Below are 11,177 nucleotides of genomic sequence, written 5' to 3' on the forward strand. Positions count from 1 at the left end.
AGATTACAGATAGAGTGGTGGACCACCACCCACGGAGTCACGGGGAGTTACTGTTTCAAATTCAACTTATATGCTCGCACCTAATTTTATTTTGTAACGTAGTGTGCCGGGACTGGTTTTAAAAAATGACCTCGAAACGGATGACTCGTTCTAATAATAAAAATTGAAAAAAATAAAAAATAATAAAAATGATAAAAAACTGTTGAATGGATCGATGGTTGGACTGCCTGAATCAACGGCGGTTCGAAACCCATGCGGGGACTCTGTCTAGCGACTAGAGTGTGTTTGTGTCTCCCCAACTTCATTTCATATTGAATTTGATGTTTAATAATTCAATCGCAATCATGATCATCAGTGTACCTACGGTCCCACAATGAAAGATGATCCCAGCCATCCTTTTGGTAAATTATTTCTTTTTTTTGAATGTTGTGACAAACATGTCAAAACTGACTTTTATTTCTGAATAGTACAGAATATGAGAACATACTCTAGTCTTAGGGAAAAAAATATATGAGAATATGCTATTACAAACCAACATTTCCTTTCTTTTTTTTCCTTTTTCCTTTTAATTAGTTAAGTTTGTTTTTAAGGGATTATGGCAACGGCGGCGATCGGTGAGAACTTACGAACGCGAAGGGGTAGGAAGGAGAAAGAGTGGTGGTGGTCGAAGGCTTCGAGGAATGAATACTACGAGGAGGAGGAGACTGAGGAAGTTCACAAGGAATGAAACTGAAACTGTACGATGGCGGGTAGGGACAAGACCCGGGATGGAACACCCAGCACTCGCCCACTGATCTCTGGTTCGGCAGGCCGTGAATGCAATTGTTGTTTACGTTAAGCACTCCGTTCTTTATCAGATTTCTACACGTTGGTCCCACTGATGTAAAATAGTTGTCGGACAATGACAAATTGACTAGATTCCTCAACGCGCACACTGCCTCCGGTATCTGCCCGTATAGCTGATTCCCGGCAAGGTTTAGCAATTCTATCTTCTCCAAGCAACCGAACGAGCATGGAATGGGTCCCGTCAAAAGATTGTTCCCTGCGTCGAACACTGTCGCCGATCTCAACAATCCGATCTCGTAAGGGAGGCAACCGGATAACTGGTTGTTTAAAAGAAGCACCTCCACCAAGGTGGCAGAAGCGTTACCAATGCTCCGAGGGATCGGACCCACGAACCTGTTGTTTGCAATGGTGAGGTAGCGAACCGGAGTGCTGCCCAGGTTAGCTGGGAGCGTCTGCATGAAGTTGTTGTTGTTTATGAGGAGAACGTCCAGCGGTTGAGTAAATATCTGAGCTGGGACTGTCCCGGTAAAGGAATTGAAACGAATGTCCAAGAAGGAAAGCCCGTCCATACCCAGAACGGCCATCGGAAACTGGCCGGAGAACTTGTTGTTGCTTAGGTCGAGCTCGTACAAGTAGCGGAGTTGGGCGATCTTCGGGGAAATGGCTCCCGCGAAATTATTGGTGTTGGCGTGGAAGATAGCAATATCGGGGAGCTGGTTGACAAAGTCATCGAGAGTGGGTGCCCCAAGTTGGTAGCCGTTGAAATCAATACCTGCTAGTGCCCTGAGGCTGTTGTCGTCCGGTGGGTGATCACAGTAGAAGCCGGTGTAATTGCAGATTCTGGGGCCTACCCAGGTATTAGTGATGCCATGGGGATCGGAGGTGATGCTTTTTTTGAATCTTTGGATTACCGGGTAAACCACGGCGAGCCTTTCGTTTTCGAATATTAGCGGCTCCGATTCAGGAGGTGGCGGATAATTTGGAGCTTCTGGAGCCGGGGCACTGCCAATGCCGACGCCGACGCCGACGCCCACCCCAACCCCAACGCTGACTCCGCCAGCACCTACACTGATGCCAAGAGTTCCTGTACTGGTTTCATAGAATGCTGTGTTTTTGAGTCCCTGCGCATGCAAGAAACAAGGAAGGAGAGTAATAATGAAGATGAAAACTAGAGAATTGGTAAAGAGCGGATGGATACAAATTTTTGCCTTCATAACTATTCTGGTCTCTTTTGGCTTTGCTTTTCTTGTGTTACCGAAGAAATGAGACCAAGCATCACCCAAGACTCCAAGAGCAGAGAAGGGAAGAATCTACAGTCTAGAGAGAGAGAGTGAGAGAGGTGGAGGGAAGAATAAATGAACGGATTATTAAGGAGAGCCAGAAAAACAAGAATACAGAAATGGTGGATACGGTTGTTGTCGTCTACTGTTTCATTTTCAAAAAGGTAGACGTACGTTTTCATAGTGTCGCGATTAGCTCCTGTATGTTCTCTCTCTGCTAGATGTTGCTGGGTTAGCTAGCTAGCGACGGTCTACGGATTGAGTGCTGAGGGGAGTGGATGTTTGGATGCAGAATTAGGTCATGCCAGTGAAACCAACCTGACATGAGGTCCCTCTATAAATTTCAGCCCTGGCTACTTGAGACAAAGTCGAGTGGAGGATCTATACAAGATAATGCTGTAGATGTCTGAGAAGTTCCTTTCCATGGAGGGATTATATTGTTAATCAGTATTCGCCCATGCTGGTTTCTTAATTTTTGTTTATAATAATTAATCCTCCGCACAGTTCCACAACAGTCCTCACAATACAATGGGTTTTAGGTTTTGACAATTTTATGCCACCCTAAGAAGCACCGAATAACAACTATATATTACCGTACTGGACCTGACCTCAGCATAAGGAGTGTTTGACAGTGCCTGGCAGCACAAAGGAGTACTGGACAAGCCTAGCCAGCAGCAGGCTTCGTATCTGGGCCGTCAGTTTGCTCCCTAACATGGTCTAGGTCCATGCCAATAGAATTGGAGCCAGTTTGAGATGGGCCTCACCCATTGAGATTAAGTGAACAAGAACAAGCTTCACTTTTGGTTCAAGATCATTTTTAGCTGGAAATGATTCAACGGTGGGGCCTGATCCTCTCAGGTCTCAGGTCTCAGCATGCAATAGCCAACAAGTGCACCAGTGAAATACAGCATACAGCTCCTGTATATGTTAGTATTACCAATCCATCGGCATATCCAATTCCGGCGGCCTGGTCTGGATTGGACTGAGATCAGTATCACCATTCACCACGTGCAGATGGGCCGGATTGGGCCGTCGTGTTAACAGGCAACTTTTCCACCCGGTTGCTCTTGTGCGAGAAGAGGGGATTGTGGAGATGCCTCAGGTTCAAACAAATAAGAAAAATAGAAATCATACCGTCATTTTTTGCAAATGAACAGTCCTATCTGCAACCAGACCTGAGGTATTTTATAAATAAACCCCAAAATAGTTGCATTTTGTATTTCCAATATTTCTTCAAGGTTTAGAAACGAAGAAAGTTTCCTGGTTTCAAATGCATTAGGGTCATCAGGTACAAATACGTATGGTATAAATATAAAGTTTAGGAATATAAAAAATAGTAAACTAAAGCACCAAGTTGTTTGGGAGCACTTAAAAAGAGTGGAAAGTGAGAACTTATTCCTATTTAACAAATAAGTCTAAAATAAGTACTTATTTGAAAATAAGCAACAATTGGGTGGTTTTTTTAAGTGCTTATTAAATAAGCACTTATTTCTTTTTCTTGGGACAATACAATTTGCTCTCATATTGTAGCAGCAACTGCTTCTGTGGACTCTTAGCTTTAGGTGTGTGAAGACCACCGTTTAATCATTTTTTTTTCATTTTTTTTCTTTGTTTTAATTATTTCTCTAACCTCATTCTTTTTTCTCTTGTTTTGTTTTTCAACTATTCTTTATTTGTATAAAATAATATAATCTATTTAATAATATGTATGTGACACACGGGTCTATATGAGTTGCAAGGGTTAGAATCGTTATTTTAATCAAATGTATCAATTTAGTATTAAAAATATCAAATATATGCATTTGTTAGGTTAGGGCTATAATTGTTATTTTTGCAAACATAAGTATATTTATGGGACAAGCAGCTCACCAAATTCACCAAACAATGCAACACAAATAAGTATTTAAAATTAAGTATAAGTGATTTGAGAAAAACCTCCCAAACACTAATAAGTTTTATTCAAATAAATACTTAAAAATAAATGCTTATAGAATGAATACTTATTCAACCAACCATTTATTTGCCAAATATACCCTAACGAAACCTCTGTAAATAGTGCAATATTAATAAATCTAGAAACACCAACATGAAGGATAGGAACCAACTCAGAAGCAATTTACTCTTATATAACCGAACCAAACACCAAAGTCTTGTCCATCCGGGGTTATTTATTTATTTATCTATTTGTTTGTTTGTTTGAAGAGAAATTGTCAAAAAAAAAACAAAAGAGATGATCAAAGCTACTCTCCCGCCACAATGTCATCCGAAGTTTCATGTGCGTTGCACATGCACGTATGCACACTTGATATAGGAAAAATTAATTTATTAGTCCAACGGTAAGTAATGACATATATGAAGTGGGCAATATCGTTGTTTGAACTTTCAAGACAAAGGACCATTCTTCAACTGCTTCATGTAACTGGATGATTCTTTAGTATAAAATAATGAAATTGAATCCATGACAGCCTATACACTACACTGTATTACATCATGAGTTTTCAGTATTTCTCAAATTCATCACAACTTTTCAAAATATCTAACCATGTCATTAATTTTACATTAAATATACTAATGGGTGTTAATATATTACCATTTTAACCTTCATAGAAAAATATAAAATATATACAAAATAAATTAACAGGTGTTAATATATTATTATTTTAATATTTAAATATGAAAAAAAAGGAAAAAGTTTAAAAATTATTTCAAACATAAAATACATAAAAACATAGAAATTACAAAAAATATAAAAAATTGTAGAAATTGCGAACAAAATAAAAAAAAATATTTTCAAATTATAGAAACTATAGAAATTGAAAAATAAAATCAGGAAATAAAAATTGTAGAAAAAACACCAAATTTTATAGAAAAACACAGAAATTACAAATAAATAACAAAAAATACAGGAAAATTTATAGATTGTAGGAAATACAAAATGTAAAAAAATCGAAATTATAAAAAACATTGAAAATAATAACAAAATACTAAAATTGCAAAAAAAAAAAGAAAATTGAAAACTGAAAAATAACAGTTTTCCTCTAACTCGCCCATTCAAGGGTAATTTGGTCATTAAAATTGTTATTTATGCTGACATGGACACCTCTGTTAAGAAGCATTAATGGTGAACTAATGGAAGGTGAGTTTTGAAAAATAAAAACTTCTGACATGGTGAGTTTTAGACATTGAAAAGTTGTGGTGGGTTTAAGGGAAATATTGAAAACTCATGGTTAGTTTTAGAAAATTTCCCTTTATATAATACTGGATGAGGGCTGTGAGAAGGCCAAATTAATTAATCCTGTACCGTATGTCTAGGTGATATGTTGTTTCAGTGGCACAGCGTATTGCCAATGCAAAGCCGATCATTGTTTTTCACCAAGAGCGGGCTAGCTGCAGATTGGTTTCTAAGGGTGTGTTTGCTTTGAAAGAAAAATATAGTAAAAGGAAAAAACGGTAGGCTTTCAAAGCAAACATAGCCTAAAGGAATGCATGTTTAATGGTTCAACTTCAACCATGGCGTAGTAGGTAAAGCCACTTTCTATACTTTGTAGATGTGTTGGTGTTGCTATTTTCTAGATACCAAAATATGGCATCATTTGGCAAGTGTTTCCATGCGATTTGTTAGATATTTACAAGTCTAGAATATCGTGATTTGCTAGATCTAGTCTAATCACCGAAAGATCGCATTCCAAAAAGACATGAAAAACACATTTTGGGATGATTTCAGAAAGCACCAAACCTAGCTTCTCGGCTTTTAGGCCATCTCAAGGCTTCCTCATATGTGTGCCAATGCCCACATGTGACCGAAAATGAGCAGTATCTCTCAATGTTTTTCCCCAACCATTGAATCTCATTTCTCACATCGGCGCAAACACTCACTCCTCACTTCAGCGCATGATATCTCTAGTGTAAGGAGTGGACAGGCTGTATGTTATTCCAAGTCTTAAAAGTTGACAAAGGACATGTGAAGTACTTGCTTGTTCTAGAATAGACATTATCATGTTCATCACTTAGCACTCTCTTAAGGGTAGTAAGTGTACTAGGATAACATGGTTCTTGTCAATCCTAAGCAGATTGCAAGGTCATCATTGTTGCACCTCCAAGTCTTTGATAATACTTGTAGCTGAATGCAGCATCAACACCAAATGTTGTGCTCAGATACAAGGAAAAAAAAAAGACATACAAAATATGAAATAAGAAAAACAAGTTCTACAAGCAAAATTAAATTTAGACTCAAGCAAAGTAAAAGTCTTTTTTTTTTTTGGGGGGGGGGGGGAGGACTAGAGTATAAATTGTCTATAGAAATATATAAGATGAAGATTTTCTTGAAAACTAAAAGAAAAATACCACCGGCCATAGTGGACCATGCAATATCCAGACAATTAGGTATCAAGATTCAAGGCTAACATCCACCTAAGTATTCCTAAAATTATGGTATTTTTGCTTGGAAAAAGTTAACCTTATTTGTGAAAATATAGCACAAGTACAAAAACTAGCCTTCGCACATCAGAACATGATAACCAAAAAAATGAAAAACAACTCTTGTTGGTAATGACTATGGGGTGTTTTATTCTTCATTATACAATAAAAAAACTTCATTTGGTAATGACTATGGGGTGCTATAGATGGTACACGTGTCCATGCATGTGTTCCAACTAATGTGCAAGTGATCACCACCCAAAATGTGAGGTGTGTATGCTCATTTGACACGTTTACTTTCATTGATGCAGGATGGGAGGGTGTTGCATATGATTCGAGGGTATTTTTGGAGATAATCCAAAATCTAGAGAATATGTTCTCTATGCCATAGGAAGGTCAACAAAACTATCAAATAATTTTGAAATATTTATATCATCAATGCACTAACAAATGTGATTGCAATTTTATGTAGGAAAGTATTATGTTGTTGACTTATGTTACACGAATATGCCTGGATTTCTATCCATATACCATTCAAAGAGGTACAACCTGAGAGACTTTTAAGAGATAGGTGGTTGCCCAAATAATGTTGAAGAGTATTTTAATTATGTGCATTCTTCATTGAGGAATGTCATAAAGTGTTGTTTTGGAGTTCTGAAAGCATGATTCTTAATTCTGAAGTTAATGCCTCCATACCCAATTCACAAGAAAATTAAGATTATGTTTGCTTGTTGTGTATTGCACAATTAATTTCATCCAAATGTTGTGGATACATTATGTGTATTGGAATTGATTCCTACAAGAGGATGTTTCCATTGAAGGAAAGGGAGTGATGTTCCATGGTGTAGCACAATTCTAATTGAAGTAAGTTCACAACCCACTAGACAAATGAAGCAAGTCAGGGATGAAATCATGTTCAAGATGACTGAACACTCTAATCTACGTATTAATCGTAACCAACCAAGTATTAATAGGAGACAATCTACATAACTTGTGTGTATTTTGATTAGACTCTTGAACACTTTGTTTTGTCTATGTTTAAACTATAATATCTATTGCACTGATTGTTATGAACCTGTATCTATTTAAAGTTCGGATGGTATGAATTAATTGAGTATGTATGAAATGATAGCTATGGTCACTAATGGAGGTAGATTTGGCCCGACCCCTTGGCTGTGCGACACATGGAAGAAGACAAAATGACCTGGCAGGAACGCCCAAAGGGGGCGAATTTCAAAATTTTTTTTCTCTCCTTCAACTGGGAATCGCATTCCCTATTTAGAAAATCATATTTTCAATGATCATTTTTAAACCATAAACTGAACCAGATCTGAACCAAAAAGGAATAGGAGAGGATTATACCTGATACGGAGAAATGGTATCCCCCAACGAAGGTGTTCACGCCCAAGGAAGGATCCAAAGACTACTCCCACTGAAGATGGAGCAGAATCAATAGTGTTCTTCTCCAAGAACTCTGTCCTTCGCAAGAATCACCAGGATGGCACGTGAGCACAGCTTCCTATCAATTCTTTCTCAAAGAACTGATGTCAAGATCGAATCTTGACTTCTCCCACAACTGGAGATCGAACTGACAAACAGGGCGGCAAGAACGGGAAGGCGGCAAGAAAGAATTTTGTAGGGATGCTTAATTCTTCCTTCTTTTTGATTTCAGCACTAAAGAAGATCTGAATGAATCATTCTCAAGGCTGTCGCCCCCTCCTTCTTTTGTTAACGTAAAAGGTCAGCTCCTAATCCAATCAGGAGCTGCTTATCCAAATCATATTTGGATTAGCCTTCTCTTCAGGTGATAAGGATAAACCCTTATCTTATCTGAAGATTAGATCAGCTTTCTCTTAATCTCATTGGGAGGTTTTTAGATCTGAATGTGATTCAGATCTGGACTCTCTGAGTGGATAGGGTCAAAACCCTATTCTATCAACTAATCCATCTCAGAATTTTCCCCATAAATAACTAATTAAATAGCCCAGTTCGAAATGGGCTTTAGGCCCATTAAGCTTATATGCTCACTTAACCTTCCTAACTACTGCCCAATTGGGCTTCTTTGTATGGTGTGGGACCCAAGCATTGATCTACACATCAGCCACATGGGTTCGGCCTAGCCTTTGTTACAAGGCCTGGTCGAATACACTGTTATGGATAGTGCACCCCCTGAAACCCATCAAATGGGCTCTATGGGCCCAACACTTACCATAAGTGGTCCCTGGGCCAAGCCACCTTGTAACACCCAGGGACTGTGCGCAGATGCATGATTAGCCCATCAGGTATTATCCTCAATGGTCTTACACTTAACCTCTCAGCCCATAATGATCATACATTGCCCGACAAGAGAGGACCTCTCCCTCGGCTGCAAGGAACAGTGTTGCACTCTCTGCTTATATGGATCCCGGGAATTAAAACCTTCTTGCAAACATTTTAGAAACCATAATATATATACTTTTATATCTCATATAAAATATATTTTGCAAAACAAATCTCAACGATTGAAATCAGCTGCCGGCAATCTTGGTTTCCATCAGTGAGAGTGCATCCCCGATCATTACGTTTGTCCGACAAAGGGGCTGATCCTGTCACTATAATCACCCACTCAGATGAATTCTCAGACTGTCCCAACATACCCAGGTTTTGACCCCCGCTAAGGATCTCACTGATTGGTATATCAAAGATAGCCCAATCTGACACCTAGTGTAGTATCATAATCGAGTCTAGGGGTCGGGTGTAACTTTTCAGTTTTGCCCATCAATCTCCAAGGTCCAGGGCAACACTGGAAATCTGGTCTAGTTCATAGATTCAATTAATCCTACACTGTATGTGCCTAGGGTCTCACCCTGGCAGCTGAGACAGGCCACCCAACCGACTTGGTGGCACCACAGTGTCAACCTTGTCAGGATAGGTCTCCCCAGACCGACCCACTGGCTGTGAACATTCTAAACTAACACGAGTCTCATTAAGTGTCCAGTTTAAAGGTATTACATAGAAACATACCAAGGGAACATGAATCAAATATGCACTTTTACTCATTTACAATAATCTCATAAAGTACATCATTCTGATTGAAGCTAAGGGCATACAAAACTGTCTAACAAGATTTGGCCCGACCCCTTGGCTGTGCGACACATGGAAGAAGACAAGATGACCTGGCAGGAATGCCAGGTCGGCACGATGACTTAGCACGACCATATCCCGAAGAGAGGCCATAACTCCCAAGCTCCTCAAATAGAGGTCTGAGTTCTCGAGCTCCCCAAGAAAGGAAACCCGAGCTCTCCCTAAAGGATCCCGAGGCTAACAACGAAGCCCGCAAGGGGCAAGACCGGGGCCATCCCACCTCGAGCCAGTTCGGATCATGTGCCAGCACTTCGGGATAGTAGGATCTGCTCATCCGAGATCAAGACTTCGCCTCGTGCACCACTCCGGCACCTCAGCTCCAGGTCGCGCGACTGTGAAACCATATCTGACATCTGTACTCTGAGGCAGCACGCCTGACTGATCTGGGTCTGACAGACGGAGATTACGCCATAACGGTCACCTACCACCGCCATCTTAGTTGTGGCAGAGACAGCCCTGACAGAGAGGACAGTGGCGGTTATGTCTGCTCCCCCACAGAGGCGGTTATGCCCGACTTAGCAAAAATTTGGGAGCAAGTGCACCAAGTGGCTATAAGAGGCCTTCCTCCCCCAAGGGAAAGAGGTATGTGATATTTTGTGTTTTCTGGTCTCGAAATCCATTATTTCTCTTGCCTTCTCTAGAGCACTAACTTGATCTTCGGAGTGTTCCAACAGGGTTCCTCCCCGGAAATCCCCAGCTTCTTCCTTGTTTTAGGCACCTTCAGCTCCACTAGAGGCGAGGTAATCGGCAGCTAGGTCCGACCGGTGGGAAGACTTCAAAAAGCCTCCCCTAACCTCTAACTCTCTCTCTCTCTCAAAGAAACCCAAGCTTCCATGGCTTCCTCCAGCAGCAACAAGCATAATGTTGACTTGAATGCTGTAGGGGAACACCCTCAGCTCGCAACTATATGCATCGGACAGTTCACCGTCCCCCTCTCAACGAACGGAATCCCTAGCCTTATTGCACCGAGCACGGTGGCACCTGTGAATGTTCCCCTTCCCCTCCCTATTGAGACAACCTTCACCGAACCGACCGCTGTCCCTCTAGCGACCAACCAGAACTAGCTTGATGACTTGATGCAGTGCGTTCGGGTAATGCCAGCCTAAATGTAGCAGTTCCAGCAACATAAGCTCCATCAGCAACAAGTACTGCACCACATTTCTCAGTGTCACTACCAACAGCAGTTCCCCCAACTGCCTCTGAACCAACCGCAACTCCCACCTCGGCACCCTGCTGCCAAGCCAGTCAAGCCCTTCCCTTAGGGCTGGCGCCTTCACCGAAGGGAAGCTTCAAAACTTCAGAACCCCTCCAGAAGCCAGGCCTCATCCCCGGGCAGGAGGGAAAGACTAATTACCCCCGCCTCGTAGCTCGCCAGCGGATCAGGAACCTCCTTGCCGATCAAGTCAGCACCTCGGCACTCTAAGTTTGAGCTCTCGCTCGCAGAGAACCAATTCGGCATCCTGGCCGCGGACTACCAATAGTCCGGGCCCATCGAGCTCGGCAACACCGAGGCAAGCAGTGCCAATACCAGGCCTTCCAAGCAGCAGCGGAGACGCCGACGAAGTCGCCGAA

The 11,177-nt window shown here is 41.0% G+C and overlaps 1 pseudogene across 1 annotated transcript; it reads right to left on the minus strand.

The window, feature by feature from the left end:
- Positions 1–438: 438 nt before the first annotated feature.
- Positions 439–2,620, minus strand: LOC148877229 (uncharacterized protein At4g06744 pseudogene; annotated as a pseudogene). Its single transcript, XR_016112799.1, has one exon. The product of XR_016112799.1 is annotated as an uncharacterized protein At4g06744 pseudogene (transcript).
- Positions 2,621–11,177: the final 8,557 nt, after the last annotated feature.

Source organism: Nelumbo lutea, chromosome 1 (genome assembly GCF_056320005.1).
Source record: "Nelumbo lutea isolate HS-2025 chromosome 1, American lotus-T2T, whole genome shotgun sequence".
Classification (NCBI taxonomy): domain Eukaryota; kingdom Viridiplantae; phylum Streptophyta; class Magnoliopsida; order Proteales; family Nelumbonaceae; genus Nelumbo; species Nelumbo lutea.